The sequence below is a fragment of the Pezoporus wallicus genome, unplaced genomic scaffold (assembly GCF_028554395.1).
Source record: "Pezoporus wallicus isolate ANWC-B61680 ecotype Strahan unplaced genomic scaffold, APGP_CSIRO_Pwel_v1 contig_9675, whole genome shotgun sequence".
In the NCBI taxonomy this organism is placed as follows: domain Eukaryota; kingdom Metazoa; phylum Chordata; class Aves; order Psittaciformes; family Psittacidae; genus Pezoporus; species Pezoporus wallicus.
Window position 1 is genome coordinate 38,215 of NW_026639951.1, and position 13,637 is coordinate 51,851.

The 13,637-nt window shown below is 62.4% G+C and overlaps 1 long non-coding RNA gene across 2 annotated transcripts; it reads left to right on the plus strand.

The window, feature by feature from the left end:
- Positions 1–1,232: 1,232 nt before the first annotated feature.
- Positions 1,233–1,901, plus strand: LOC130603350 (uncharacterized). 2 transcript variants are annotated; one of them, XR_008973135.1, is made up of 4 exons: positions 1,233–1,396; positions 1,430–1,485; positions 1,532–1,564; positions 1,621–1,901. It is a non-coding gene; the product is annotated as an uncharacterized LOC130603350 (long non-coding RNA). The 2 variants fall into 2 exon arrangements; XR_008973136.1 differs by lacking the exon at positions 1,532–1,564 and having other exon boundaries at positions 1,588–1,901.
- Positions 1,902–13,637: the final 11,736 nt, after the last annotated feature.

Sequence of the window (13,637 nt, forward strand, 5' to 3'; positions counted from 1 at the left end):
TAAGGGGGCAATAATGGGGTATAAAGGGGGCGATAACAGGATATAAGGGGGCAATAATGTAGTATAAAGAAGGCAGTAATGGGGTATAAAGGGGGGAATAGTGGGGTATAAGGGGGCAATAATGGGGTATAGGGGGGAGATAACGGGATAGAAGAGGGGCAATAGCGGGGTATAAGGGGGGTGATAATGGGGTATAAAGGGGGCGATAATGTGGTATAAAGGGGGCGATAAGGGGATATAAGGGAGGTGATAACAGGGTATAAGGAGAGCAATAATGGGGTATAAAGGGAGCAATAGTGGGGTATAAAGGGGGCAATAACGGGATATAAGGGGGCAATAATGGGGTATAAGGAGGGCAATAAGGTAGTATAAAGAAGACAGTAATGGGGAATAAAGGGGGCAATATCAGGGTATAAGGGGGCAATAATGGGCTATAAGGGGGCAATAACGGGGTATGAAGGGGCAATAACAGCGTATAAGGAGAGTGATAACGTAGTATAAAGAAGGCAATAATGGGGTATAAAGGGGGCAATAGCGGGGTATAAGGAGGGTGATAATGTAGTATAAAGAAGACAGTAATGGGGTATAAAGGGGACGATAACAGGATATAAGGGGGGAAATAATGGGATATGAAGGGGGCAATAACGGGGTATAAGGAGGGTGATAATATAGTATAAAGAAGACAGTAATGGGGTATAAAGGGGCAATAGTGGGGTATAAGGGGGCAATAATGGGGTATAAGGGGGCGATCACGGGATATAAGGGGGCAATAACGGTGTAAAAAGAGAGCAATAATAGAGTATAAAGGGGCAATAATGGGGTATAAATGGGGCATTAGCAGGGTATAAGGGGGCAATAATGGGGTATAAGAGAGGCAATAACGGGTGTAAGGGGGGTAATAATAGGGTATAAGGGGGCAGGAAAATGACAATGGGGTAACGGGAGTAATGGGGACACGGGGGACTGCATGGGGGCAACAACAGGGGGCAAGAAGGGGGCAATTGGGGTCTGGAGGGGGACAATCATGGGGTATAAGGGGGGCAAGAAGAGGACAATGGGAGGTAGTGGGGGCATGAGGGGCGGGAGGTGGGGCAATAACGGGGGCAAGAAGGAAGCAGGGGGGCAGGCTGGGGGGCCACAGGGCAGGTTCCCCCCCTCCATGCTGACAGGGGCTGCATGTTTGTCCCCCCACCTCAATGGCACAAAGGAGACACTGACACAATGAGGGGGTCCCAGGGCTTTATTGGGGAACAGCGGGGGCACCCCAGCATCCCCCAGCACCCCCCAGCACCCAGGGCCTGCCTGTGGGCTGAGGGGACGGGGGGGGAGCACCAGGACATGGGAGGTCCTGGTTGGGCACGCGTGGTCATGGATGGACACAGGAGATCCCAGGGAGGTCCTGCTTGGCCATGGGTGGTCATGGATGCAGGTCCCACGTGGTCATGGATGCAGGTCCCACGTGGTCATGGGTGGTCATGGATGCAGGTCCCACGTGGTCATGGATGCAGGTCCCACGTGGTCATGGATGCAGGTCCCACGTGGTCATGGGTGGCCATGGATGCAGGTCCCACGTGGTCATGGATGCAGGTCCCACATGACCATGGGTGGTCATGGATGCAGGTCCCACATGGTCATGGGTGGTCATGGATGCAGGTCCCACGTGGTCATGGGTGGTCATGGATGCAGGTCCCACGTGGTCATGGATGCAGGTCCCACGTGGTCATGGGTGGTCATGGATGCAGGTCCCACGAGGCCATGGGTGGCCATGGATGCAGGTCCCACGTGGTCACGGGTTGGTCACAGTTTCACACTGGTGGTCATGGGAGGTCTTCACAGTGATGGTCACGGGTGGTCACAGATGCTCATGGATGCTCCTAGTTGCTCACGGGTGGTCATGGTTGGACATGGGTGGTCATGGATGCAGGTCCCACATGGTCACGGGTGGTCATGGATGCAGGTCCCAGGTGGTCATGGATGGTTCTGTGTGGTCACGGGTGGACACAGAAGCTCATGGGTGGTCATGGTTGGACACGGGTGGTCATGCATGGTCATAGAAGCAGGTCCCATGAGGTCATGGGTGGTCATGGATGGTTCTGTGTGGTCACAGGTGGACACAGAAGCTCATGGGTGATCATGGTTGGACACGGGTGGTCATGCCTGGTCATGCATGGTCACAGAAGTAGGTCCCACGTGGTCACGGGTGGTCATGGACGCAGGTCCCAGGTGGCCACGGGTTGGTCACGGCTTCACGCTGGTGGTCATGGGAGGTCAGAGATGCTCCTGGGTGGTGCTGGCCACACGCTTGGTCACGCCTGGCCATGGACACGGGTGGTCCTGGGGGCCGGGGGCACACGGGATGGACACGGGGTGGTCATGGGGTGGTCATGGGGTGGCCACAGCAGGAGGTGGCCACTGGCCCCTGGTGGTGGCCTCAATCGGAGTCGCTGCTGGAGGAGGAGGAGGAGGACGAAGAGCGCTGGGGGTGGGACGGGACAGGAGAGACGTGAGCACCCTGGGGACCCCCAAGTGCCCCCCCCATGTGTGTGACCCCCCCCATGTGTGTGACCCCCCCCCCATCACCTTGTGCCTCTTGTGAGCCTTCTTCATCTTCTTCTTCATCTTCTTCGCCGCCTTCTTGTCCAGCACAGGGGGGTAGAGGGGGGGCACCCCATGGTGGGGGGGGCCGGGGGGGGGCATCCCAGGGTGGGGGGGGCACCCTGGGGGTCCCATTGGGCATGGGGGGGGCCCACAATGGGGTGGGGGAGGCCCTGGGGGATACGGGGGGGGCCCAGGGGGGTATGGGGGGTGCCCCGGTCCCCCCGGTGGGTGTGGGGGTGCCCCGGGGGGGGGGTGCATAGGGTTGGGAGGGGGGGGATGGGGGGGGCACATGGGGTTTGGGGGGTACACGGGGTTGGGGGGGGGCGGCGGCCCTGGGGGGGGGGAGAGAGAAAAGTGAGGGGGGGACCCCAACCCCTTCACTGCCCGGGGGGGGCAGGAGGGGGGTCATGGGAGACCCCAAACCTGGGGGTGTCCCCCCCTTTACCTGCACCCGGGTTCCACATGGAGGGGGCAGCTCCAGGACCTGGGGGGGGCACAGGGTAAGTGTGGGTTGTGGGGTGCAAAGGGGGGATTTCGGGGTGCACGGGGGGGATTCGGGGTTCAGGGGGGTTGGGGTGCACCGGGGGTTATGGGGTGCAGGGGGAAGAAATGGGGGTGCATGGGGTGGATATGGGGGTGCAGGGGGGTTGGGGTTGAGGATGGTTCCGGGGTGCATGGGGTGGATATGGGGGTGCAGGGGGGTTGGGGTTGAGGATGGATCTGGGGTGCATGGGGTGGATATGGGGGTGCAGGGGGGTGTGGGGTTGAGGATGGTTCTGGGGTGCATGGGGTGGATATGGGGGTGCAGGGGGGGTTGGGGTTGAGGATGGTTCTGGGGTGCATGGGGTGGATATGGGGGTGCAGGGGGGGTTGGGGTTGAGGATGGTTCTGGGGTGCATGGGGTGGATATGGGGGTGCAGGGGGGTTGGGGTTGAGGATGGTTCTGGGGTGCATGGGGTGGATATGGGGGTGCAGGGGGGTTGGGGTTGGGGCTGGTTCCGGGGTGCATGGGGTGGATATGGGGGTGCACAGGGGGTTGTGGGGGTGCATGGGGTGGATGTGGGGGTGCAGGGGGGGTTGGGGCTGATTCTGGGGTGCAGGGGCGGATATAGGGGTGCAGGGGGGGTTGGGGTTGAGGCTGGTTTTGCGATGCATGGGGCGGATATGGGGGTGCAGGGGGGTTTGGGGTTGGTTCTGGGGTACAGAGGGTGGATATGGGGCTGCAGGGGGGTTTGGGGTTGGGGCTGGTTCTGGGGTGCAGGGGCAGATATTGGGGTGCAGGGGGGTCGGGGCTGGTTCTGGGGTGCAGGGGCGGATATGGGGGTGCTGGGGGGTTTGGGGTTGGATCTGGGGTGCATGGGGCAGATGTGGGGGTGCAGGGGGGGTTGGGGCTGCTTCTGGGGTGCAGAGGGTGGATATGGGGGTGCAGGAGGGTTTGGGGTTGGGGCTGGGGTGAAGGGGGATATTGGGGTGCAGGGGGTTGGGGCTGGTTCTGGGGTGCATGGGGTGGATATGGGGGTGCAGGGGGGTTGGGGTTGGGGCTGGTTCTGGGGTGCAGGGGCAGATATTGGGGTGCAGGGGGGTCGGGGCTGGGGGTGCAGGGGCGGATATGGGGGAGCGGTAGGGAAAGCGTATGGAGAGCGGGAGCATGGGGCAGATGTGGGGGTGCAGGGGGGGTTGGGGCTGCTTCTGGGGTGCAGAGGGTGGATATGGGGGTGCAGGAGGGTTTGGGGTTGGGGCTGGGGTGAAGGGGGGATATTGGGGTGCAGGGGGGTTGGGGCTGGTTCTGGGGTGCATGGGGTGGATATGGGGGTGCAGGGGGGGTTGGGGTTGGGGCTGGTTCTGGGGTGCAGGGGCAGATGTGGGGGTGCAGGGGGGGTTTGGGGCTGGGGGGGGGGCAGCTCCGCCTTCGCTTCGACCTTGGCCCCTCCCGGCAGGTGAGGGGCGGGGCTTGGCGCTGGCCCCGCCCCCGTCCCGGCTCGGTCTCCCCGCGCCAGGCGCTGCCGGCCCCGCTCGGCCGAGAGCCGCGCCTCGGGGTCCGGGTCCCCGCAGTCCTCGAGCAGCTCCGGCAGCGCCCCCCCGGGCTGCGGGACCCCCCCGGCCTCAGCGGGACCCCAACGGGGACCCCCGGGCACGGAACCCCTCAAATAGGGACCCCCCCCGAAACAGGGACCCCCACGGACAGGACCCCCCCAAAACAGGGCCCCCCAAACAGGGCCCCCCCAAAACAGGGACCCCCAGAGCAGGGACCCCCCCAAAAGAGGGACCCCCAGAGCAGGGACCCCTCCAAAACAGGGCCCCCCCAAACAGGGACTCCCCCAAAAAGGGACCCCCCCAAAACAGGGCCCCCTAAACAGGGACCCCACAAAACAAGGACCCCCAGAGCAGGGACCCCCCCCGAACAGGGACCCCCCAAACAAGGACTCCCCCAAAAAGGGACCCCTCCAAAACAGGGACCCCCCAGAGCAGGGACCCCTCCAAAACAGGGACCCCCCCGAACAGGGCCCCCCCAGACAGGGACCCCCCCAAAACAGGGCCCCCCCAAACAGGGCCCCCCCCAAAACAGGGATCCCCCCAAACAGGGACTCCCCCAAAGGGACCCCCCCGAAAAGGGACCCCCAAGCAGGGAACCCCCTGAACATGAGCCCCAGAGCAGGGACCCTGCCAAAGAGGGACCCCCCCCAAACAGGAACCCCCGAGCAGGGACCCCCCCATGCTGCGGGTCCCACAAACAGGGATACGATAACCCCCCCACCCCGAACAGGGGCACCCCCATGGCGGGGACCCCGCTGGTCACCCCATAGCACCCCCAAACACCCCTGGGGGGCTGGGTAGGGACTCCCCCATCATGGGCACCCCCAAACACCCCGGGCACCCCCAAACACAAGGCCCCCCCATCACGGGCACCCCCAATACCCCGAACCCCCCCGGGCACCCCCAAACCCCCCCTGTGCACCCACACAGGGCCCCCCCCATCACGGACCCCCCTCCCCAATGGGCGCGGGCCGGGGCCGACCTGCGGGGTTCGGTGCCAGGCGGGGGGGATCAGCGGCCGGCGCCTCTCGTCCGCGGCCAAGCGGCGGAGCTGCGGCCCCGTGGGGCTGGAGCCCAGCTCGGCCTCGTAGGCGAGGCGGAAGGCGGGCACCGGGGCTCCTGCGGGGCCGGAGCGGGTGAAGGCGGGGAGGGGATGCGGGGCGGGGGATGTGGGGATGCGGGGAGGGGATGCGGGATGCGGGGATGCGGGGCGGGGATGCGGGGATGTGGGGATGCGGGGCGGGGATGCGGGGCGGGGGATGCGGGGATGCGGGGCAGGGGGTGCGGGGCGGGGATGTGGGGCAGGGGATGCGGGGATGCGGGGCAGGGGATGCGGGGCGGGGGGGATGCGGGGATGGGGGGATGCAGCGCAGGGGATGCGGGGCAGGGGATGCGGGGCAGGGGATGCGGGATGCGGGGATGCGGGGTGGGGATGCAGGGCAGGGGATGCAGGGCAGGGGATGCGGGGATGCGGGGCAGGGGATGTAGGGTGGGGACTGCGGGATGCGGGGATGCAGGGCAGGGGATGCGGGGTGGGGATGCAGGATGCGGGGATGCAGGGCAGGGGATGTAGGGTGGGGACTGCGGGATGCGGGGATGCAGGGCAGGGGATGCAGGGCAGGGGATGGGGGACGGGGATGCAGGATGCGGGGATGCGGGGCAGGGGATGCGGGGTGGGGGATGCAGGATGCGGGGATGTAGGGTGGGGACTGAGGGATGCGGGGATGCGGGGTGGGGATGCGGGGCAGGGGATGTGGGATGCGGGCAGAGCATCCCCGTGCGCTCACCGGGGCTCAGGGCCTGGCAGCGGGACAGGATCTCCCAGAGCAGCAGCGCCAGCGCGTACACATCGGCCTGCAGCAGCGCCCGGCCCCAGGCGCGCAGGTCCGGGCTCTCGTCCAGGATCTCGGGGGCCAGGTACCGCTGCGTGCCCACCTGGAGCCGAGCAGAGCCCCCCCGGCCCGGCCCGGTCAGCACAGGGCGCTTCATGGGTACCGGGGCTCGGCTCTGTCCCTGTCATGTCCCCGGCCCCATCCCCGTCCCTGGCCCCATCCTTGTTCTCATCCCATCATCCCAGTCCCTTCCCAGCCCCACCCATGTCTCAATCCTATCCATGTCCCCATCCCATCCCCATCCCTGTCTCAATTCTATCCCTGTCCCCATCTCCATGTCCATCGGCATCCCCATCTCCATCCCCATTCCTATCTCAATTCTGTCCCTGTCCCCATCTCCATCCCTGTCCCCATCTCCATTCCCATCCCTGTCTCAATCCTATACCTGTCCCCATCTCCAGCTCCATCTGCATCCCCATCTCTATCCCCATCCCTGTCCCCATCCTTACTCCCATCCTACCTCCATCCCCATTAGCATCTCATCCTCATCACCTTTCCATCCCCATCCCTGTCTCAATCCTACCCCTGTCCCCATCTCCATCTGCATTCCCATCTCCATCCCCATCCCATCCCTGTCTCAACCCTATCCTCGTCCTCATCCTCATCCCTGACTCCACCCCATCACATCCCCATTTCTATCCCCATCCCCATCCCACCCCCATCCCTGTCTGTGTCCCATCCCTGTCCCTGTCCTTGTTCCCATCTAGTCTCCATCCCCATCCGTGTCTGCATCCCATCCCTGTCCCCATCCCTGTTCCCATCCACTGTTCATCCCTGTCCCCGTCCCTGTTCCCATCCACTCTGCATCCCCATCCCTGTCTCAACGCTATCCCTGTCCCCGTCCCTGTTCCCATCCACTCTGCATCCCCATCCCTGTCTCAACGCTATCCCTGTCCCCGTCCCTGTTCCCATCCACTCTGCATCCCCATCCCTGTCTGCATCCCATTCCTGTCCCCATCCCTGTTCCCATCCACTCTCCATCCCCACCCCTCTCCATCCCTGTTCCCATTCACTCTCCAACCCCACCCCTGTCTCCATCCCATTCCTATCCCCATCCCTGTTCCCATCCACTCTCTATCCCCATCCCTGTCTCCATCCCCATCCCTGTTCCCATCCAGTCTCCATCCCCATCCCTGTCTGCATCCCATCCCTGTTCCCATCCCTGTTCCCATCCACTCTCCATCCTCATCCCTGTCTGCATCCCATCCCTGTCCCCATCCCTGTTCCCATCCACTCTCCATCCCCATCCCTGTCCCCATCCCTGTTCCCATCCACTCTCCATCCTCACCCCACTCTCCATTCCCATCCCCATCCCCATCCCTGTTCCCATCCACTCTCCATTCCCATCCCTGTCCCCATCCCTGTTCTCATCCACTCTCCATCCCCATCCCCATCCCTGTTCCCACCCCAGTCTCCATCCCTGTTCCCATCTCCATCCCCATCCCTGTCTCAACGCTATCCCTGTCCCGATCCCTGTCCCCATCCCAGTCTCCATCTCCATCCCCATCCCCATCTCCGTCCCCATCCCTGTCCCCATCTCCATCCCCATCCCCGTCCCCATCCCCATCCCCATCCCCATCCCCATCCCCGTCCCCATCCCCATCCCCATCCCCGTCCCCGTCCCCATCCCCATCCCCATCCCCATCCCCATCCCCATCCCCATCCTCATCCTCATCCCCATCCCCATCCCCATCCACATCCCCATCCCCGTCCCCGTCCCCATCCCCATCCCCGTCCCCATCCCCATCCCCATCCCTGCCCCATCCCTGCCCCATCCCTGCCCCATTGCTGCCCCATGGCTGCCCCGTCCCCATCCCCATCCCCATCCCCATCCCCATCCCCATCTCCATCTCCATCCCCATCTCTGTTCCCATCCCTGTTCCCATCTCCATCCCCATCCCTGTCCCCATCCCTGTTCCCATCTCCATCCCCATCCCTGTTCCCATCCACTCTCCATCCCCATCCCCATCCCCATCCCTGTTCCCATCCCCATCCCCAACCCCATCCCCGTCCCCATCCCCATCCCCGTCCCCACCCCACCCCACGCCATCACCTTGCGGATGGGTCCCCCCCGTGGGGCCGCGGCTCCCCCCTGCACCCGCGGCGGCAGCGGCAGCGCCGGCCCGAGGTCACCGATGGCGCAGGTGCCGCGGTCCCGCAGCAGCGCGTTCTGGTCCCGCTGAACCACGCTGGGCTTGGAGAGACCTGGGGGGGGGGGGCACGGGGGTGACGCAGCGGGTGCGGGGGGACGGGACCCCCATGGGGTGCTCCGGGGCTCACCGGGGCGCCGCAGCTCCCGGTGCAGGGGGGCCAAGCCCCGAGGCAGGGACAGCGCCAGGCGCACAATGCCCGGCCCGGGACCAACGGGGTGAGCCAGGAAGTGCCGCAGGGAGCCCTGGGGTGCGGGGGACACATGGACATACATGGACATACATGGACATACATGGACATACATGGACATACATGGGGACATACATGGACATACATGGGGACACATGGACATACATGGACATACATGGACATACATGGACATACATGGACATACATGGACATACATGGGGACATACATGGACATACATGGACATACATGGACATACATGGACATACATGGACATACATGGACATACATGGACATACATGGACACACATGGACATACATGGACATACATGGGGACACATGGACATACATGGACACACATGGGGACACATGGACATACATGGACATACATGGACATACATGGGGACACATGGACATACATGGACATACATGGACATACATGGGGACACATGGACATACATGGACATACATGGACATACATGGGGACACATGGGGACACATGGACATACATGGACATACATGGACATACATGGACATACATGGACATACATGGACATGCATGGGGACACATGGACATACATGGACATACATGGACATACATGGACATACATGGACATACATGGACATTCATGGGGACACATGGACATACATGGACATACATGGACATACATGGACATACATGGACATACATGGGGACATACATGGACATACATGGACACACATGGACATACATGGGCATACATGGGGACACATGGACATACATGGACACACATGGGGACACATGGACATACATGGACATACATGGACATACATGGGGACACATGGACATACATGGACATACATGGACATACATGGGGACACATGGACATACATGGACATACATGGACATACATGGGGACACATGGGGACACATGGACATACATGGACATACATGGACATACATGGACATACATGGACACACATGGACACACATGGACATACATGGGGACACATGGACATACATGGGGACACACATGGACACACATGGACATACATGGGGACATACATGGGGACACACATGGACATACATGGACATACATGGACATACATGGACACACATGGACATACATGGGGACACACATGGACATACATGGACACACATGGACATACATGGACATACATGGACATACATGGGGACACACATGGACATACATGGGGACACACATGGACATACATGGACATACATGGACATACATGGACATACATGGGGATGCACATGGGGACACACATGGACATACATGGACACACATGGACATACATGGACATACATGGACATACATGGGGATGCACATGGGGACACACATGGGGACACACATGGACATGCATGGGGACACATGGACATACATGGACATACATGGACACACATGGGGACACACATGGGGACACACATGGACATACATGGACATACATGGGGACACACATGGACATACATGGGGACACATGGACATACATGGACATACATGGACACACATGGGGACACACATGGGGACACACATGGACATACATGGACACACATGGGGACACACATGGACACACATGGGGACACACATGGGGACACACATGGGGACACACATGGGGACACACATGGACATACATGGGGACACACATGGGGACACATGGGGACACACATGGACACACATGGGGACACACATGAGGACACACATGAGGACACACATGGGGGGCACATGGGGACACACATGAGGACACACATGAGGACACAGATGGGGACACACATGGGGACACACATGAGGACACACATGGGGGGCACATGGGGACACACATGAGGACACACATGGGGGGCACATGGGGACACACATGAGGACACACATGGGGGGCACATGGGGACACACATGGGGACACACATGGGGACACATGGGGACACACATGGGGACACACATGGGGACACACATGGGGACACGTGTGTTGGTGTGTGATGGCCATGGGCAGCCACAGTGGCTTTGGCACACATGTGTGCACCCTGAACAGCACCAGCACCCCATGTGCACCCCATGTGCACCCATGTGACCCCACAGCACCCCATGTACACCCTATATGCACCCATGTACACCCACAGCACCCCCCATGTGCACCCATGTGAACCCACAGCACCCCATGTACACCTCATGTACACCCATGTCCACCCATAGCATCCCCAGCACCCCATGTCCACCCACAGCACCCATGTGCACCCCATGCACACCCCATGTCCACCCCCAGCACCCCATGTCCACCCCCAGCACCCACAGCACCCCTGTGCACCCCATGTCCACCCCAGCACCCCATGTCCACCCACAGCACCCATGTGCACCCCATGCACACCCCATGTCCACCCCCAGCACCCCATGTCCACCCACAGCACCCACAGCACCCACAGCACCCATGTGCACCCCATGTCCACCCCCAGCACCCCATGTCCACCCCCAGCACCCCCAGCACCCCATGTCCACCCACAGCACCCACAGCACCCATGTGCACCCAGAGCACGCTATGCACACCCCCAGCACCCATGTGCACCCCCAGCACCCCCAGCACCCCATGTCCACCCCAGCACCCCCAGCACCGCTTGTCCATCCCGAGCACCCCCCGCACCCCATGTCCATCCCCAGCACCCCCAGCACCCCTGTGCACCCACAGCACCCATGTGCACCCAGAGCACCCCATGTCCACCCCAGCACCCCATGCACCCCATGCACACCCCATGCACCCCATGTCCACCCCATGTCCACCCGCAGCACCCACAGCACCCATGTGCACCCCATGCACACCCCATGCACCCCATGCACACCCCATGCACCCCACGTCCTCCCCATGCACCCCCCATGTCCCCCCCCGTCCCCCCGCCCCCCCGCTCGCGCTCACCGCTGGCCGCGGCTCCATCTCGAGGTTTCCCCCCCGCAGCCGCGCCGGGTTCCGGGGCCCCGCGAGCGGCAGCGCCGGCCCCGAGCGCTCCCCCGAGACCGGGAGGTGCCGCGCGGAGCCCGGCCACAGAGAGGGGAAACGGCCCCGGGGGAGCCCCTGCGGGAGGGGACGGGGAGCTGGGGGAGGGAGCTGGGGGAGCCATGGGGAGAGCTATGGGGAGAGAGAGCTATGGGGAGAGCTATGGGGAGTAGAGCTATGGGGAGAGCTATGGGGAGCTATGGGGAACTGTAGGGGAGCTATGGGGAGCTATGTGGAGCGATGTGGAGCTATGGGGGAGCGGTGGGGAGCTATGGGGGAGCTATGGGGAGCTATGGGGGAGCAATGGGAAGCTAAGGGAAGACAGAGAAGAGCTTAGAGCTATGGGGAGAGCTATGGGGAGAGAGCTATGGGGAGAGCTATGGGGGAGCTGTGGGGAGAGAGCTATGGGGAGAGAGCTATGGGGAGAGCTATGGGGAGTAGAGCTATGGGGAGAGAGAGCTATGGGGAGAGCTATGGGGAGAGAGAGCTATGGGGAGAGCTATGGGGAGAGCTTTGGGGAGAGCTATGGGGAGAGAGCTATGGGGAGAGCTATGGGGAGAGAGCTATGGGGAGAGAGCTATGGGGAGAGCTATGGGGAGAGAGCTATGGGGAGAGCTATGGGGAGAGAGCTATGGGGAGCTATGGGGAACTGTAGGGGAGCTATGGGGAGCTATGGGGAACTGTAGGGGAGCTATGGGGAGCTATGGGGAGAGCTATGGGGGAGCTATGGGGAGAGAGCTATGGGGAGAGCTATGGGGGAGCTATGGGGAGCTGTGGGGAGAGAGCTATGGGGAGCTATGGGGGAGCTATGGGGAGCTATGGGGAGAGAGCTATGGGGAGCTATGGGGGAGCTATGGGGAGCTATGGGGGAGCTATGGGGAGCTATGGGGAGCTATGGGGAGCTATGGGAGCTATGGGGAGCTATGGGGAGCTATGGGGCAGGGGGAGCTATGGGGCGCTATGCGGGCTAAAGGGCGGAGCTATGGGGAGCTATGGGGAGAGCTATGGGGAGCTGTGGGGGAGCCGTGGGGAGCTATGGGGAGCTGTGGGGGAGCCGTGGGGAGCTATGGGGAGCTGTGGGGGAGCCGTGGGGAGCTATGGGGAGCTATGGGGAGAGCTATGGGGGAGCTATGGGGAGAGAGCTATGGGGAGAGCTATGGGGAGAGCTATGGGGAGAGCTATGGGGAGAGAGCTATGGGGAGAGCTATGGGGGAGCTATGGGGAGCTGTGGGGCTATGGGGAGAGAGCTATGGGGAGAGATGGGGGAGCTATGGGGAGCTCTGGTGAGAGAGCTATGGGGAGCTATGGGGGAGCTATGGGGAGCTATGGGGAGCTGTGGGGGAGCTATGGGGAGCTATGGGGAACTGTAGGGGAGCTATGGGGAGCTATGGGGAGAGCTATGGGGAGCTGTGGGGGAGCCGTGGGGAGCTATGGGGAGCTGTGGGGGAGCCGTGGGGAGCTATGGGGAGCTATGCGGGAGCCATGGGGGAGCCATAGGGACAGGGCAATAATGGGGAGCAATAGGGACAGAGGAGCCACAGGGACAGTGCAGCCATGGGGCGGGACAGTGCAGTAATGGGGGGACAGTGCAGCCATGGGGCGGGACAGCGCCTCCGGGGGGAGCAATGGGGACAGGGCAGTAAGGGGGGACAGCGCCCCCGAGTGGCACCGAGCTGCAGCGACCCAGGGACAGGGACCCGAGGGTGGGCTCCCATGAACCCCCATGGCCCCATAGACCGGGACAGGGAACCATAGAGAGCGACAGGGACCCACAGCACCCGCACACCCCATAGCACCGG